Source organism: Dendrobates tinctorius, unplaced genomic scaffold (assembly GCF_039654945.1).
Source record: "Dendrobates tinctorius isolate UK_male_01 unplaced genomic scaffold, ASM3965494v1 ptg000202l, whole genome shotgun sequence".
NCBI lineage: Eukaryota > Metazoa > Chordata > Amphibia > Anura > Dendrobatidae > Dendrobates > Dendrobates tinctorius.
Genome location: NW_027361869.1, coordinates 1,551,768 through 1,571,262, shown reverse-complemented (window position 1 = coordinate 1,571,262; position 19,495 = coordinate 1,551,768). Strand labels below are relative to the sequence as shown.

General features: G+C 42.7%; 1 long non-coding RNA gene across 1 annotated transcript; it reads left to right on the top strand.

The window, feature by feature from the left end:
* Positions 1 to 3,543: 3,543 nt before the first annotated feature.
* On the top strand, positions 3,544 to 6,869 carry LOC141057063 (uncharacterized). Its single transcript, XR_012221970.1, has 2 exons — positions 3,544 to 5,934; positions 6,326 to 6,869. It is a non-coding gene; the product is annotated as an uncharacterized lncRNA (long non-coding RNA).
* Positions 6,870 to 19,495: the final 12,626 nt, after the last annotated feature.

Sequence of the window (19,495 nt, the reverse complement as noted above, 5' to 3'; positions counted from 1 at the left end):
GAGTGCTGTGATACAAGGAGGATATTGTGAAATCCATGAGCTAAAGTGAGTTATAGGCTTCTGTGATGTCAACAGGAATTATTCGGCTGTGATGGCACTAAAATATGATTGGTTGCGATGTCGCTGGGAATCGATCAGCTATGATGTCATCAGGAATCAATCGGCTATGATGTCACTGGGAATTGATCCACAGTGATGTCACTAGCAATCGATAGGCTGTGATGTCATTAGGAATCGATTGACCATGATGGCACTGGGAATCAATTGGCTGTGATGTCACTAGGTATCCACTCGGCTGCACGGGTCCTGATGACACAGGATGATTTGCTGTTGAGAACAAGGATCCTTTGAGCAGCACAATCATTTCATCCATGGAAAAATTGCTTTGCTCTTTGGTCATTTCATCAGCAACAAGTGTTCCTAGAAAAGCTCGGTCACCGTAATCTCCCAGTGTATATGGAGCCCTACTTCAGCTTGCAATTTCTTCTCTAGGAGGTTTATGTTTTAGAAATATTAATGACATTGTGCAGGATTAGGAAAACCTGGCTGCTTTCTTTCACAAACAGCACAAAACCTGTCCTGAGATTGTGTCTGGTACAACTCCACTGCAGAAAGTAGACCTGTCCTGCAATACCAGGCACAACCTGTGGACAGAAATGGCGCTGTTTTTGAACGGAAGCGGCCATGTTTTTCTAATGTTATACATCACCTTAAGAAATCCTGATGTACCGTAGTCTTTAACTACTGAGCAATTACTGAGTATCCAAGGGGTTGTCCATACCGATTGGCTGCAGCGCTCACATCCTAGCAGACCAGGGGGGGACACAGCACTCAATACTCAGGAGCGGCACCAGTCTGGGAAGCATCAGTATTTTCTAACATTTCTTTTTCACTTTACTGGGACCATTAAAAAGTGCTTTTACACTAGTGGACAACCCCTTTAGCATGGTCTGTTTCCTAGAAGCGAGTTGTTGAAAATGCCTTTTAATTTATTTAAAAGGGATGTAGAGTATTAAAAAAAAATCTTTATTACAAGCAACAGCGCCTTACGTGTCCAGTGATCGTGTCTGGTATTGCAGCTTCTTTAAAGTGAAGGAGTCTGAGTTGCAATACCATGCACAACCTCTGGGGAGGAGCGATGCTGTTTTTGGAAGAAAGCAGCCTGTAGAACCCCTTTAATAAGGCTCTAATACGATTTGCGCAGGTTTTGAAGCAGAATAATTTCTATTATATGAAATGATTTCCCCCGACTTCACCATACCACACGTCTCCATTACTAAAGAGACAATTTGCTATTTTCTAAGACTTTTACACATTTTCGTAGCACTCGCATTATATTTTAATTCCTTACAAAGTGCATATATAACGCTCCATTGTCACGTGCGGGTTTTGTTTCACGGAGCACAAAATCGCAGTGTGACATAATTCATAGTAAATAATATAATCGGCAGCTGGTGACAGCTTCAAGACTGGAGTCATAAAGACTTACTGCTCTGTTGTGTCTTTATGTGTATGAATATATGCAATTTACAGAGAAACTCCTATTAAAGAGCCGATAAACGAGCATCCTGAAGCTGCGAAACGCGTCGTACCTGTGCACATGCATCTATCTATATGTACAGGAAGCAAATCTGAGGCTGGACGTTGAGGTTTTGTCACGTGACTGCACAAATGTGACATCAAATAGACGAATCACGCCATTTTGGGCAGAGTCTGGAATCGCGTCAGTGGATGTATAGGTCAGCAGTATGGACTTTCGCTTCCATACTCTTTCCAAGAGTACGGATTTAGTAAGAAATAACTCTGGTCTGCTCTGACATGAAGCAGCGGGTTAAGTAGTTCCTGTGCACATCATTGACTACATCCCACCATTATTATCTGACACTTTGTTCTGCTTTACGCCCCTGTAAACATCGGGTAGGCAAATAATTGGATTAATGATCCTGTTTCTTGCACAACTTGGAGGAATAACATCAGCAAGACCCAAAAATAAAAAAGAAGAATGTGAGTGATTGATGGTGTAACTGGAGTGTGCAAAAATTCTGTAAAAGTGTTCATTCAACTCATCACTCTGGAAACTTCCAGGGTAGACAGTCTGTGGTCTGTGGCACGGAGAATACCCCAGATCAAAAATCTCTGTGGTCCCAAAGATGATGTTCTCCAGCAGATGTTCCAGGGTTGACAGTCTGTGGTCTGGGTGTTGGGCACGGAGAATGCCCCAGGTCAAAAAGCTCTCAATGGTCCCAAAGATGATGTTCTCCAGCAGATGTTCCAGGGTAGACAGTCTGTGGTCTGGGTATTGGGCACGGAGAATGCCCCAGGTCAAAAAGCTCTCAATGGTCCCAAAGATGATGTTCTCCAGCAGATGTTCCAGGGTAGACAGTCTGTGGTCTGGGTGTTGGGCACGGAGAATGCCCCAGGTCAAAAAGCTCTCAATGGTCCCAAAGATGATGTTCTCCAGCAGATGTTCCAGGGTAGACAGTCTGTGGTCTGGGTGTTGGGCACGGAGAATGCCCCAGGTCAAAAAGCTCTCAATGGTCCCAAAGATGATGTTCTCCAGCACCAAAAGTAGTTAACTTAGCCTTTAATCATCATGGATAAAAGAATCATATCTATGATGAAGGGTTTTTCTACCAAAAACGTGTGAACATTATAGTTTTTTTTTTTTTTTTAATATGCACATATTTTCCCAATTTTTTTTCCTATATGATTAAAGACTAAGTTTTAACTGCCTTCTTTTGGTGCTGGAGAAGATCTCCTTTTGGGCCATTGAAGCCATTGAAAGTAGCTGGAGTTTACTGTGCCCCGTTAAAAGAAAAATTATAAAATGGGGCTTCAACATTTTTAACTTAAATGTAAGAATTTATTGGAATTTGGCCTGATGTCCACATATGTGGAAAATGGGTAATTTAGCTCCATGCTCAAGGACCCTGGGTATTACTGCCCTTGTGTGTCTGTTCAAATTCAAAGAAGTTTTATTGGCAGGACTAAATACACATTAGTTTTGCCAAAGCAAGCGCACAAAAGGGAATAGGGATAGGGACTGTAGGGATGTTGGATAGGGGCAGATCCAGGATGGGGCTATAGAAGTCCATGGCATAGGGAAGGTGGATGGGGGGATGGGGGCAGATCCAGGGTGGGGGCTAGGGAAGTCCATGGCATAGGGAAGGTGAATGGGGGGGGATGGGGCTATAGAAGTCCATGGCATAGGGAAGGTGGATGGGGCAGATCCAGGATGGGGCTATAGAAGTCCATGGAATAGGTAAGGTGGATGGGGCAGATCCAGGGTGGGGGCTATAGAAGTCCATGGCATAGGGAAGGTGGATGGGGGGGGGATGGGGCTATAGAAGTCCATGGCATAGGGAAGGTAGATGGGGGCAGATCCAGGATGGGGCTATAGAAGTCCATGGCATAGGGAAGGTGGATGGGGCAAATCCAGGGTGGGGGCTATAGAAGTCCATGGCGTAGGGAAGGGGGATGGGGCTGTTGAAGTCCATGGCATAGGGAAGGGTGATGGGGGCAGATCCAGGGTGGGGGATATGGAAGTCCATGGCGTAGGGAAGGTGGATGGGGCTATAGAAGTCCATGGCATAGGGAAGGTGGATGGGGGCAGATCCAGTCTTCGGTCACCGGCTGAGTCAGCTGACTCAGCTCTATCTGTTGAGGCCACTGTACACATTAAATAAGTCGGCAGAACCCACCGATTTAAGGAAGATTGCTTGGCCATGTATTGTGTATGGGAACAGGAGCAGGAAAGGACCCCTGTGCAAGAATAATATATGGGCCCTTTGCTGTGTTAATAGCTCATCATTATGCTCAATTCCACCTGATTTGGAGGTGAGAGTTGGTCGCCTTACTTTTGGGCCTCTGTATAGGTTGGATAGATCTCCCAACAGGGTTTGTCAGGGGATATAAAGATCGAGCAGCAGGAATTCATTCGCCCCAATCCTGTTGTTGTTCAAGGAGATGAGCTACTTCCAGATGATGTAGAGAGAGGAAGCTCTGACAGCCGAGCGTTCCTGTGTATGGAGAAATCGAAGGAAGGATCGTTTGCCCGATAACTATCTAATTTAGTTACAAGCTTCCATATGAAACCTTTAACACTTGCATGAATTTGTAGTTCTATTAGACATCTGTCGTCTGTAGGAAAGAGGTGGTGGGCCCCATAGCAGCTACATGACATCTGTGCCAGTAGTCCTACCCTTGGGTATGGTCATCAGCTGACCACGCTCCTGTTTTCTGTGCTGTTGTAAGGAATGCTCTGACACAACACGAAACAATGTATAGCCTCTATACCTAAAGAGGAGTGAATATATCAAATACTGTGAAACCTCTTTGAGAAGATTACCCCGTTATCCAAGACAGAATTTCAGTTCCGACGTATATTGGCTTACTGGCCATTTTCTTTTGAGAAGTCCAAACCCCTAGACCACAATTTCCGGTGGTCATTTCATTAAGGTTTTGCCACCCTCACATCTCTTCCACCTACAGATATTATAGCCACCTAAATGACTGTGGCCCATTATGGATGTAGTATAGCGTACTGCTTGTTGGAAGTCAACCTAAATAATGTAGAACATGGTTACGGCATATATTGGGCGCTCTGCTGGTCAAGTTGGCAGCTGCTACATCTGTGTAGTATATCCAGAATTCTCGATGCACATGATGTCACCCATTTTGGTCCATTTTCCCAAACTGGTGAAAACAGGGAGCACTTAGAGACATAATCGATGCCGACGTTATACATGTATGGCATATACATAGAGAGACAAGGAGGATGAGCGAGGATATATTACGGCACCAGTCGTTCACCATTTGCTACATTTCCCTTTGTTATTATTTGTGGAAATTTCCAGCTTTGTATAATTGTTAACGATTATAAAAACATCACTAAATGCAATGTGCCAGCGGGCGACAGGAAAGGGTTAATCCGAGCGTCTGGGAGTCTCGCCCACCATCCTGTACTTCCACCAATAAGCTGAAGGACTGGAGAGAAGCAGGGAGCAAAAGAGACAGAGAGAGACAGAGTCAGAGAACTCGCAGAAGAAAGAGAACAGAAGAGAGGAGCTAAGAAGAAGAAGAGGAAGCCTTGGAAAGAGAATCAGAGACCAGAGGAAGCACAAAGACCAGAAAAGACCCTGGGAGACTGATTCTGTAGGACACATCCAGATCAATAGATGATGAGCCAGTGATAAGCTGCAGGTAGAAAGCAAGAGAGAAGCTGCAAGGTTGTGAGCTGGTATCCGAGAGATCTCCTTCACAATAGAGGGGAATCTGCTTCTTCCGAATTCCATTGACGAAGAACCCAGTACTCTACTGCCTTTGGAGACTGAGAATAGTGGGGAAGGGGCCTTCTTTTTTTCCACCCAAAAGACTATGACTGTGTGTAAGTCTAACTCTTTATCATGCCTACAGACTGCCAAGCCAGGCCCACCGCCTCCGACTGCAGGTGAGGTAGCCACAGACTCAACGGCCACCCTCAACAAACTGGCATTGGCCACAGGTGGTGCAGAAAAGTCCTGGCATCGCTGCATCTTCCCCTTCGGGGCTGTGGCATTGGTGATTGGCATTGCTGCCACATGCATTACTTTCAAATTTCGGGGTCCCCATATGGACATAGCCAAGGCGGTGTCAGTGGCGGCACTAGCTGCAGGCGCGGCATTGTTGGTGGCAGCATTTTTGTGCTGGAGGTCCCGGCGGGAACGACAAAGAAGAAGGAGAGCGGAGGCCGAAGCAGAGGAACAGGGGGGACTGTAACTGGATTTCTTCTTTTATTTTTTATGCAGCAGGGTCAAATGGTACTCCGTCCTGTGGTAGACCCCCAGGTAAAGACTCTTCAGAAAAATTGGGGGAGCAGAGTACTGAATGACTTCAGAGGAATGCTTGTATTATACCCGCAGTGCCCATTAACGTGTGTATTCACTGTCACAGAAGGTGGGTGGCATGATGACTTTCATTGATAAGCTACAACTAATGTCAGAAACATGATTATGTCAACATTATCCAAACCGACAACGTGAATAATTTCCATATTCGTTGCTCCTTATTATTGTGATTGGACATGTTTGACCGGCATTCTCCGAAACGAAATAATCACCCATGGTATAAGCTTAACCCACTAGTGCCTGCACCACTAACCTTAACCTCCGCCCTGTAGAACATATCATAAATCCCCCTCAACGTCATGTAACATGGATAATGTTCACATCGCCCACATTTCTGACATAATCCCTAGTATTTTGACCCAGAATAGTCCATCTTGGTTAATTATATGCATTTTACGTGCTATCTTCTCACATCATATCATTGCATTTTTTTTGTGAAGGCTCTTGGGTCACCAACATTTCGAAACCTTCTGGAGAAGAGTGAATATGCTGCTTTTGGGGGTGAACGTGGGCTGTGCTGCAAACTGTGAGTGCCTTATTGCCCTTCGAAGGTTGCTGCCCGTTTTCTCCACCATCTGTAAAGGAAAAAAAACTCAGACTAATGTTATTTTGCTCTGCGGGATCTCCAGCTTTCTCAGAAGTGGCCTTAATATCTCTTACCCAAGAGGCATTTGACTAAGTGTTTCTGTGTTTCTTCGTGTGGCACTTAAGAAGGAATCGTTGACAATCCTCTTGCTGACCACAGATCAGTGACTTTGGCTACCTGGAGGACAATACGATTGGCGTCACTATTCTGTCCCATGAATGCAAACTACAAATATCCGGGATGGTCTATCTTCTGTGAGGGAAAAGTCCCTCATCTTATAAATTGTTATGTGTTTTAGCTGATGTTGCCTGATTTTTGTTGTGTGCCCGTTATAAAATTTCTATGTGTGGAGTGGGCACCTCACTAGACTATTCGATAAAGTTCGTAAATCAGCAGCAGCCTTTTTACGGTAATGTCCTACTTGTGTACTGAACCATACAAAGACTTAAAGGGGCACCTAACCTAAAGTATAAAGTCTATTGGACCACCACATAGAAAAGTAGGTGCTCAGATCCTTCCTATCTATGTTTGCTAAGGATTCTAGAGGTTGTCAGAGCTAGAGATAAGATGGGTATAGTAGTAAGGCAGACATTTTTACATATTTCCTGCCAGACGGACATCTAAATTGTATGGGGGTTTCCTAACTTTCCACCAATGGTAAATGTTGGCGGATAAAAGATCAGACATATTGGATTTTAACATGCCCAATCCATTAGTTTTCTGGGAAGATTAGCCATTGCCAGAAGCAGCTGGCAGCGGCTTACCTCATTAATAATACATGCACGTTCAGCCAAGTGTGCATGTGTATGGGAGGTCGGTAGAGACAGCTGTCAGCCGAAAGCTATCCCTCCCGACGTGTTTCCTTGCAAAATTAAGTTATTGTTTACGGAGTAGTTAAAAGACCGCAACGTCTCAATGATCTCTGGCCGCAGCGTGTGAACGCAGCAGATAACTTGAACCTGCGTGTCCATCAAATGGCAAGTATTGATTTTCATACTCTAAAAGCAAACCATTCACTAAGGGCAAAGATTTTGTCAATTTTGCTAAATTATTCCAAAATGCAGGCTGGAAGTACACATGCCATTTTTTTTTCTCTGTAGTTTTGATTCTGCTTTTTTGATCCAAAACCGGAAGTGGATCCAGCAGGAAGGGGAATTATAAGTCCGTCCTCTTTATTTCCAATTTTTCCAAATTCTTTGGAATCCACTATTGGCTCAAAAAGTGCAACAAAAACTGCATGTATAATTCCAGCCTAAAGCATGTTCTTCCACTTCCCTTGGCATTAGATATGATAGATAGGGCTGCCTATTGTTTGGACACCCCTCCCCCATTCATTTTTTATCCATTAACTGATTTATTTTCATTCATTTATCTCATTATCTGTTTTCTGCCAATTAATCTCACAAGTCTTTTGTATTTAAACAGCACATTAGCATTGATATACATAATTAAAGGCGATAAGTCCACTCTGCTTTTTACTAAATAACTGTATTCTTCATGAAATAACAGTTCTGGATCACCTCTTCTTAAAACTCTGTGTTGTTCTGTTCCTCTATAATTCCTCCTCGAAATGTATGAAATAGTTGACAAATAGGCGTTACCATTACCCTTGTCATAGGGGTGTGTCCCTGTATGGCTGCACTGATTGGACAGTGTCAGAGTGTGCAGGGACACACCCTCAACTTGTAACAACCAGTTATTAATTGATTCATTAATTTCTAAGAAATAACGGAGGATCAGCACAGGATCCCGAATTGTTATGTTATGGGGAATACAATGATTTCCTAAAACAAAAATGTTTGAAGAGGCAACATTTTCTTGAAATGAGTGTGACGCATAATAGGAACATTGGACTATTCTATTTTTTTAAAATAATATTTAACCACTTGATTTTTTTATTATAGGGAGAAGTCCACCCCTTCAATATCTTATACAAAAATATTGATTCTGTGCAGATTTATTTGTATCCATGGTAACAGACTACAAACAAACCCTTTGTAGTCTGATCCTGCCATGACACTCCTTTCTATCTGTCCTATATGTTACAGGGGTCTTTTTTTACTGGCTTGGGAACAAACACATCAGTAGAAAATAAATGGATGCAGCTAGGACGACACCTGAGAATAAAAACGGTGTGTTTCTAAAATTCAGGTTTTTTTGTTTTTTTTTTTTTACTGAAGCAAAAAGGAAGCAAATCGCAAGCATTTCAATTGGCATCGGTGTTTCACGGATCCCCATTGACAATATTGGCCGAGTCTGATCCACCAACACGACTCAGAATAGGACCTGCTGTGAGTCTCACGGATCTCATGCTCGGATCCATGATTTTCATGGATGTGTGTATTGAGCCATAAAACTTTGTGTCTGCTATGGGTCTCTTATGGTTGAGGTCAAGGGGTAGATAAAAAGGTCTGATGTTTCCAGAAACGGCACCATTTTTTATTCACAGACGATATTTGGTATTGCAGCTCATCATCAAATGAGTAGTAAAATGCCTATGAACACTAGTTACATTAATTCTAGAAATAAAGGACATTTTATTTAGTTTTATACACCCCTCCCAGCCTCGGTGAACATCCAATTAATCTTTTAGAATAGTTGGAATCCTATAGCCGCCCTCCAAAGCGGATGAGTCAGATTCACAGACAAATAAGTTCTTGATGGGAATATATCAAGTAAGTGAATGAATCAGCGCACAAGTCATTGGTAAATAACGACAGACTGTGCTCGGATCAACGAGAGCAGAAGCCGCCGGAGCCCGACACTGGGTCTATCGGAAGAACTTCAGAAAAGCACGGATGTAGAACATTGGGTATTGCACATGTCAGCGCTAGTGTCACACACATACCGATAGATGGTTCGGCCAACAGTCTAATGTATTTGGGGACCCCTGGCAGATGATGTTGGAGGCGTTTTCCCATGGACAAAGTTCATTTTAATCAATAGATCTTGGAATAATAATTTCCAAAATTGGATGTGTTTAAAAAAAAAAATTGTTCCTGTGCTGAGGTAATCGTATAAATTGTGCCGCCACTGTGTAATGGCTGGGTCTGACCGTACAGGAACATGCTCAGATCATACCACGTCTCCTGGGCGGGGGGGGGGGGGAGGAGCTAAAGAATATACAGACATTACAGCACGCGATCACAGATAATTCCTTCTTTGAGGTTAAACATTTTTTAAGAACAGGCAGGGAAATGCTTTAACTCACAAAAAGAATCAGCTGTGATCCTGTGTTGTAATGTCTGTATATTGTGTAGCCCCTTCCCCCTGCCCAGGAGCTGTGGTACGATCTGAGCATGTTCCTGTACGGTCAGACACAGCCATTACACAGTACACAGCAGGGGCACGTTTATAAGGTTATCTCCGCACAGGAACATTTTTTTAAAATACATCCAATTGTGCAAATTATTATTATTCCAAGATGTATTGATTAAAATGAACTTTGTTCGTGGGAAAAATCCCTTTAAGGATCTGATATATCCGATTTCAGAATGATAATCCTTTTGTTCTCTAAGACATAAGCCGCCATCGGAAATGGTTGCTAGCGGCTCTCCCATAGAAAACACAGGACTCTCGGCAGAGCAAGCACTCCTGTGATAGGAGTCAGGCGAGATAGCCAACAGCCATCTAAGGTGTATGGGGGGCTCCTTTGCAGAAAGTCTTCCATTAGCATCTATTTACTTCAGTGGTAAAAATAACCAAAAGGCAGGTTGCCATTTTATATTGTCAATGGATAGAGTGATATAGAAAACTCTTTTATTCTGGCTGCCAGAATGACGACTATGGATGAGTCGTGGCGACATTACCCGGGGGGGGGCGACCGTCAAATATTACATTTGTAAAGAGTCCCGTTTTTTTCTGAAAATTTATTGATAGCTGACACTCAGAAGGGGTAGGTTTATCAAAACTATGCCCAAAAGTGGGTATTTTAGGGGAGTGTAGGGATTTAACATGGAAGCTATCATTAAAGGAGGTTTCCGTTTAAACACTCTCAATACAAACAGCGGATTCTTCTGCCAGTGGAAGCCGAGGACATCCGGGCATTGAAGTAATATTAGATGGGGGGGCCCTTCAGCTGAATCACCATCAATACAATAATGGGAAAATTGGGGTTTTAGAAGGGGCCTCAAGCATTGGGTATAATGACAAGCATTGTCTTCATAAGACATCCCCTTTAATTTGGCAATATACAAATTCACTGGTGTTTGGCGCAACAGATTTAATAGGGATCATGTGAGGAAGTCATAGAATCGTAGAGTTGGAAGGGACCTCCTGGGCCATCTGGTCCAACCCCCTGCTCAAAGCAGGATTCGCTAAATCATCCCAGTCAGATGTCTGTCCAGCCTCTGTTTGAAGACTTCCATTGAAGGAGAACTCACCACTTCTCGTGGCAGCCTGTTCCACTCATTGATCACTCGAACTGTCAAAAAGTTTTTTCTAATATCTAATCTGTGTCTCTTCCCATTCAGTTTCATCCCATTGCTTCTAGTCTTTCCTTGTGCAAATGAGAATAAAGTTGATCCTTCTACAATGTGACAGCCCTTTAGATATTTGTAGACAGCTATTAAGTCTCCTCTCAGTCTTCTCTTTTGCAAACTAAACATTCCCAAATCCTGCAACCTTTCCTCATAAGACAGGGTTTGCAGACCGGTCACCATTCTGGTCGCTCTTTTCTGAACTTGCTCCAGTTTGTTGATGTCTTTTTTAAAATGTGGTGCCCAAAACTGGACACAATATTCCAGATGAGGTCTGACCAAAGAGGAGTAGAGGGAAATAATGACTTCACGTGATCTAGACTGTATGCTTCTGTTAATACATCCTAGAATTGCATTTGCCTTTTTTGCTGCTGCATCACACTGTTGACTCATATTCAGTCTGTGATCTATTAGTATACCCAAGTCTTTTTCACATGTGCTGTCACTTAGCCCTATTCCTCCCATTCTATATATGCTTTTTTCATTTTTATTGCCCAGATGTAGTACTTTGCATTTCTCCCTGTTAAAAACCATTCTGTTAGTTGCTGCCCACTTCTCCAGTTTATTTAAATCTTTTTGAATCCTCTCTCTCTCTTCTCTAGTATTAGCTATCCCTCCTAGCTTTGTGTCATCAGCAAATTTAATCAGTTTACCCTCAATTCCTTCATCTAAATCGTTGATAAAGATGTTGAACAATACAGGGCCCAGGACAGAGCCCTGTGGTACCCCACTTGAGACATTCTTCCAACTGGATGTGCAGCCATTTACGACCACTCTTTGGGTCCGATCACAAAGCCAGTTATGAATCCACCTAACAGTTGCCTTGTCCATTCCATACTTAGTCATTTTTTCAATAAGGATTGTATGAGAGACTTTGTCAAATGCTTTGCTGAAGTCAAGATATACTATATCTACAGCATTTCCTTGATCCACCCAATCAGTGATACCGTCATAGAAGGAAATTAAGTTAGTCTGACAGGACTTATTAGTTAGAAACCCATGCTGACTCTGTTTAATCACTTCATTCTTATCCAGGTATTGACATACATGTTGTTTAATAATTTGTTCAAAGATCTTTCCTGGTATAGAAGTCAGACTCACCGGCCTATAGTTGCCTGGGTCCACCTTCTTCCCCTTTTTGAAGATAGGAACAACATTTGCTCTTCTCCAGTCTTCTGGCACTTCTCCTGTTCTCCAAGAATTTTCAAAGATTATGGAAGGGGTTCAAAAATTTCTTCTGCTATCTCCTTCAGTACTCTGGGGTGTAATTCATCTGGACCTGGAGACTTGAATTCATTTAGGTTAGCTAAGTGTTTCCTCACTATCTTTCTGTTTATAGATATCCTGGATTCTTCTATTCCCTTAATAGGACAGTGAATAACAGTTGATGTTGCATTTCCTTTCTGAGAGAAAACAGATGCAAAATAGGAATTTAAAAGTTCAGCCTTCTCAACATCCTGTCTTACCATTTCATCATTTTCATCCTGTAAAAATCCTATAGCATCTTTGACTTTTCTTTTACTTTTGACATATCCCCAAAATCCTTTATTATTGCTTTTGACATCTCTTGCAAGCCTCAGTTCATTTTCAGCTTTAGCTAATCTGATTTGTGCCCTGCAGGTTCTGCAGACAGCATTATATTCTTCTTTAGATATGCCTCCCTCTTTCCATTTTATAAACATTTTTTTCTTCCTTTTTAGCATGTGCTTAAGTTCTGTGTTCATCCATCCTGGTTTCCTTAAATGCTTCCTATTCTTCCCTCTTTTCGGAATTGTTAACAACTGTGCTTTCAGAATTTCATTTTTCAAGATTTCCCATCCTTCCTGGACATTTTTGTCTTTAAGGATATCCAGCCATTGGATCCCTCCAATTCTCTTTCTGAATCCCTTAAAATCTGCCTTTCTGAAATCTAACCTTGACGTCTGAGTCTTCACAGGTCTTCCACCTCTAGTTATCCAAAATTCTAAAATAGCATGGTCGCTACCTCCTAGGGTCCCAGCCACTTTTACCTCCTCAACCATTTCCTCCCTGTTTATAAGGATTAGATCCAAGGTAGCAGTTCCCCGTGTTTTCTCCCTTACCTTTTGGAAGATAAAGTTGTCAGCAAGAGAGGATAAGAATTTCCTTGACCTGTTAGTTTTGCCTGAGAGAGATTCCCAACAAATGTCTGGATAGTTGAAATCTCCCATGACAACTATGTCATATTTTTTGGAGAACTTGGCCATCTGATGCATAAAGAGTTCATCTATATCTTCGGCTTGCACAGGCGGCCTGTAGTAAATGCCTACAATGGTGTCCTTTCCATTGTTCTGTCCTTGTATTCTTACCCAAACAGTTTCCACAGAACTCCCAGTCTCTGAAGCTTCAATCTCTGTGCAGATATACGCGTTTCGAACATACAATGCGACACCCCCTCCTCGTTTATCAAGTCTGTTTCTTGCAAATAAGTTGTATCCTTCTAGTCTTGTATTCCAATCATGTGTATTGTCCCACCAAGTTTCAGTGATTCCAATGACATCATATTTCTGTTCCTGTGTTAGTAGTTCCAATTCTCCTTGTTTGTTGCCCATGCTTTGTGCATTAGTATAGAAACATTTTAGTTTGTGATTGGTTTCTCTTTCTCCAATATTTTTATTAATTAGATTCTTTCGTCTTTGTTCTTCCTTTCCACTTCTAATAGCAGAGTTCTCAATAGCATTTGTCAGGTGTATGGCTTTTTCTGGTCTTTTGCTTCCCTTCCCATGTTGTTCTAGTTTAAAGCTCTCCTTACAAGTGTAGCAAGGCGACTTCCAAATACATGCTTTCCAGTCTTCGTAAGGTGCACCCCATCTCTAGAAAGTAGTCCATCGTATAAGTAGTTCACTCCGTGATCCAGAAATCCAAATCGTTGCTGACGGCACCATCGACGTAGCCAGTTGTTCACCTGCAGAATCTTATTCCACCTCCTTGTTCCATGGCCATCCACTGGGAGGATGGAAGAGAAGACCACCTGCGCTCCCAGTTCTTTCACTTTCTTGCCTAAGTCTTCAAAGTCTCTGCAGATGGTTTCCAGGTCGTTTCTTGCGGTGTCATTTGTCCCCACATGTAGTAGCAGGAATGGGTAGTCATCTGTAGGTCTGAAGAGTCCTGATATCCTGTCAGACACATCTTTAATTTTTGCACCTGGAAGACAGCACATTTCTCTTGAAGTTATATCCGGTCTGCAGATAGCGGCCTCAGTTCCTCTCAGCAGGGAATCCCCCATGACCACCACTCTCCGTTTCTTCTTCACAACATTTTTCTTTCTCCATCCAGGAGGACTCTGAAGGCGTACAAGGTTGCTGTTTGTTGGCAAAGTCTTATCCTGATGTATTTCTTCATCGTTTTCCTGCGTGAGAGCCTGGTACTGGTTTCTGAGCAGTATGGGTGCTGACTGCCTCCTGATCCTCCTGCTTCTCTGGGTCACATGTCTCCATTCCTCTTTTTCTTCAGGTGCACTTCGAATTTCTTCTCTTTCTGTAACATGAAGAGATAATTCTGCTCTGTCCAAGAACTCTTCACCTTCCTTAATGATCTTCAACGTAGCTAACCTCTCTTCGAGATTTTGCAACTTTTCCTCCAACAGGGACACAAGCTTGCATTTGTGGCATGTGAAGTTTGGCTTTTCCACTGGTAAGTCTGTGAACATGTAGCAAGAAATGCAGCTCACCAAATGGCTCCTGGCCTCTTCCATCTTGAGATTTCTTAAAAACGATGAAAGATGAGCCAAATTTCCAATTTCCTCTTTTCAGCTGCAACGGCCAAAACCCAGTGATCGTTGAGCTCGCGGAGACTCTTCACTTATCCCAGAAGGCACTGGGAATATGCAAATGATCTCCTCAAGACTCTTCCCCTGGTTTTCCGATTTCCTCTTTTCAGCTGCAACGGCCAAAAGAGTTTTCATCTGATCACCTGAATGGTGACTGACACGCCGGTTGCTAAGGATACCCTCCTTAGCAACCAAACTCTTTCCAGGACTGAATTACTGTGTCTCGTAAACTAGGCCTCAAAGCGACTTTCTGTCTGCGCTTACCATATTTTTTCGCTAAATAAAGGCAGAGTTCTTGCGATTTTTATTCCTCATGGTTTTTAAGATGTCTTCTTGCTGTCATTCAATAGGAACCTTCAGAAAAATAAGAAAAAAATGTTTTAAACAATGGAGGGTCCCATTAAAGGACAGAAAACCCAGATCTCCGTATACAACAGGCGATCAGACGATCGCAGGTTCACGTGTCCTACGGGGACTAAAAACAGCAAGAAAAAAAAAAAAAAAACATACTGTATGTATCCTAAAATGGTACAGCGCAACACCAAAAAAAAAAAGCACTTACACCACTCCATTAATGGAAAAGTGAAGAAAGTTTCAGAAAATGGCAGGATAAAGCTAACTTTTTATTCTTGTTTCCATTGTATTGTATGGAGAAAAAAACCCTAAATGGCCTCATTCAAAATGATAATTCATCCTGCAAATAAAAAACAGACTATGGAGACAAAAAACAAATATGACTCTTGGAAGACTGGTTGGAAAAAAACCAAAATGGTCTGTGATGTGAAGGGGATAACACTCGGGTCTAGGTCTAATACGTGATCCTAAAAATGTACGATAATGAAGACTTGGCTCGAATCCCTGTATGTGGTGACGTAATTTCATTATATCACCGATTATATAGATTTTATTAATAGATATTTCCAGACTTTAGTGGAAGCTTTTCATTTTTCTTTTACAGGGTCACGACTTAATGAGTCCCTGACCGGATCCAGTCCCAGGGGGGTTGACCACATCAAATTCTGGGAACTGAAGACATCGCGTCTTGGATGTTTAAACCTTTAACCTAAATAGAGTCAGGATCTGCTCGGTGAATGGCTGCTGTCCATGTGTGTCTCCGACATTGACTAATTCAAAGCCTAATTGCTCATGCGGCCTCGATTCCTGGGATTATGTTTGACCTTGATGGAAGACATCAGCTATTTTTATCCAAAGACTCTAAAATTTAAAGAACCGGGGAAATCTTACCAGCTCCGAATGTGGAGACTATAGGACCTTGCTATGAGACCACCACTGTATGGTACCCCAACCCCATACCACCTTCTCATGACCAACTCTCCCTTAGGAATCCGAGGTCTGTCCAGATGTCAGTGCTGAGGTTGGACCTCCATCTCGGGTCAATGTGCTCAGTCATCTATGTCACCAAGAACTAAAAATAGGATCAATTATGGAAACTGGTGACACCATGAAGCCGGACATGTAGGTGCCCAGACAGGGGTCAGACATTTATAGGTTCTTTTCAGATGTAGCCTTCACAATGTTCTCTACAGTCAGTGTAATCTGAGCAGCGCCACTTTTGTAAATGCCTCATTTTACAACTTACCTCTTCGCTAGGTCAGGCGTAATTGTGTTCTGCAGTCTCGCTGCTTCAACAGCGGCTGATTAAGAAGGATTTGTATTGTTGCTGTGTCTTTCTGCACAGAACGTTACTTCCTCTCAGCAGAGTACATACGTGAAGGCTGAAGGGTTAATAAACCAATTCTTACAGGGCTTCAAAATGGCAGATCTTCATTAATTTTACATTTGACGGGCCAAAGATAGATTCCGAGCCCTCACCGACGGGATTATGGTGAGAAGAGGCAGTAGACGTTCCACCAAGACACTTAGCTGACAATTCATTATCGTACTTGCACATTTTGGGGGGAGGGCGGGTGATTTTGGTTTTTTTTTTACTTTTTTTTCCGACTAATTGTCTATTTTGCACCTTTTTTAAGCTCTTTTCCATTTTTCTACAGTATGTTCATCAATTAGCCAGATCCAGGTGCACATGACCGTTGTCTTTCCATCTGAGAAAAACGGTCTGATGATGCTGATCAGACTCTGATCAAAGTTGTATCAGCGTGGTGTGGCATCAGTTTTTCTCAGAGATGGAGAGAAAAAAAAAAGTTTCTCCACCTTCTCCAGTTAGTCCTTGAAAATCGGACCGCACTCGGATGTCCGCCGAGTGCTGCCCGATGGTTTCCACGGACCCATAGACTTGCTTTGCTGATTTTGATCAGACACTTCCATCAAAATTGGACATGTCGCCAATTTTTTCCATGGATCCACATGCCTCAAAAGATAAACCCACCCCCTGAATTTGTGCTTAAAACATAAGGCACAAGAGAAAAAAAAGATAAAAACAAAACAAAAACCACCAATGATGACTGGCGCAATATTATAGGGGAAGCTTCTAACTGGTCCTACAAGACCACCCTAGACGATTCATACCCCTTTTGAAAACCCTCCCGCTGCTCCATAACAATGCTGACCCTGGTCCTGCCCATGGATCCATATAATACACCATCTCGACCTCAGCATCTGGCTCCCGGCTAGTTATAGTGCACGAGAATGATGTGATTCGTGCAGAATACAGATGACGGTAGCAGCAATCAAATCATGTCCATGAGCTACATCTGTTTTTAGGGTCATCGTCACCTATTTAGAAACAGACTTTTGGAAATGACCCAGGACACAACTTCTGTTCTGAGCCATTAGCGCAAATGGAGCCGTGTCCGTCAGTGAAGGGCATTTTGTGATCCATTTTCTATCTAGTTGCGGAAAATCATATTCCAGGGGAAAAAAAATACCATTATGTGTTGTCAACTCGCTTCACACCAAATGCAGGTGCTATCTTCCCGTAGGCGATGTGATGGTGAAGGCATGGGTGAGAAATGATCTACTATGTGTTATGGAGTCGACAGAAGCTAATGTGCGAAGTGGAGAAAAGATGGAAGAGAAGGAGCAAGAGAAGATGGCGAGAGGAGGGCGATGGAAGACACCCCAGACCTTTTCAGGCACCAATCATAGACATAACAGCGATTTTTGATGGACCTGTTCAGAATTTTCATAAGCAATCCTTTCAGATTTGTGCATGTCTGGTCCAAAAAGTAGGGTTTAGGTTAACCCAGACCAAAGATGGGTGTTCCCATCTACTTTTGGATGTTCCTGGGGACAAGTCATAAGTATCTTGAGCTTACCAACATTGGTATGTATTCCTAGACTTCATTAGTTTCAATCATGTACATAGACAGGAATTGGAGAAAGGGTCCCCAGTTTTGGTTGGTCTCAACCGCTTTACTACTGGGTGGTAAGACCTTTGTAGGACTTCATCACTAACAGGCAAAGTTTGGAAACTGGCCCAATGGTCAAAGGCCATAGAGGGGAAAACAAATGCCAAGCCTATCTGGTTTAGGTAGTAAATTCCAGCACCATAATTGGGGGTCCCTTCATTTAGGACGTCCCACTTTTCTCATGGAGTCTCCCAAAAACATTCTGGTAGAGTAAAGCCCCCCCCTAAAGATTAGACTAACGACAGACGCATTTGCCTTTATTGACGGTTTGGGCTGACACTCTAATGTGTGTGAGGATGCTGGCCAAGTGATCCCCGGGGAAAATGCCCATTGGGCATGTCAGAGATTTCGAACAACGGATTACTTTGTTCTCAGATACCCGCCAGCAGAGAAGTCTGTCGGCAGATTTCTCAATGTGGATGGCCGAACGCTCGGCCTAAGTATTGTTAGGTCAACAGCCATCGAATGTTAATGGAGGGGGGTAAGGAAACCCTAACCCTACTGAATATAGTGAAGGCACCTATTGTCTTTCTGATCTGGCAGGAGACAAAACTTTAAAGAGAATCGAACACATTGTTCATAAAGTCCAATCTACGGGCAGCAGGTTATAGAGCAGGAGAACCTGAGCGGATTGATATATAGGTGTGTGGGAAATAGTTGAGTGTCAATTTTTATAATTTTTTTATTTCAGGCTTGGGTGTCCAGTAGGCGGTTCTACTGATTGACTAAGCCCGCCCACTGGACTCCTAAGCTCAGAATGAGCAGGAAATGAAATGAATTACAAGTTATACTGAATCTTTTCCCACAAATATCAATCTGCTCAACGCTTCCTGCTCTATAACTTGCTGCCCGCGGATCGGACTGCAGATTTAACATAAAAGGTTCCCTTTAAGACATCCATGTATGAACAGAGGTTCTCCTTAGTGGGAAAGATGTACCCTTGGCATACGGACAGGATTTTTCCTGTGAATTACCGCTTCAAATTAACCTGTAACATTTACTCAGCTGGCTGAGCATAGGATGAAAATATCACTTTCAGTCTATATCATTTTTCATTCATGGTGTTAAACTCTCTGAAGTCAGCGGGTGTGCAGTGCAGCAATGGCGTCGCTGGCGTGGAACGGAGCGGATGACTCACACATGTATACATGTGTATATACATTTATTTATATGGCGTCCTGCAGTCTACACAAAAAGCCTTAAATTACTGAAAAATAAAATTGAGAGAAAACATCAGCGGCGCCCTTACTTCTGCAATTGTGAAGCACCAGGCAGCAAGCGCTGAGATTAGGAAATTCCAATTTTACAGATGACGCATTTAGCAGCATGTGCACTTAAAGGGACAATTCACATCGGACAATTCCCTTTTATTCGCTATATATTTTATCTATTGATTAACTTTTTTCTTTTTTTTCTTTAGTTCAAGGTTT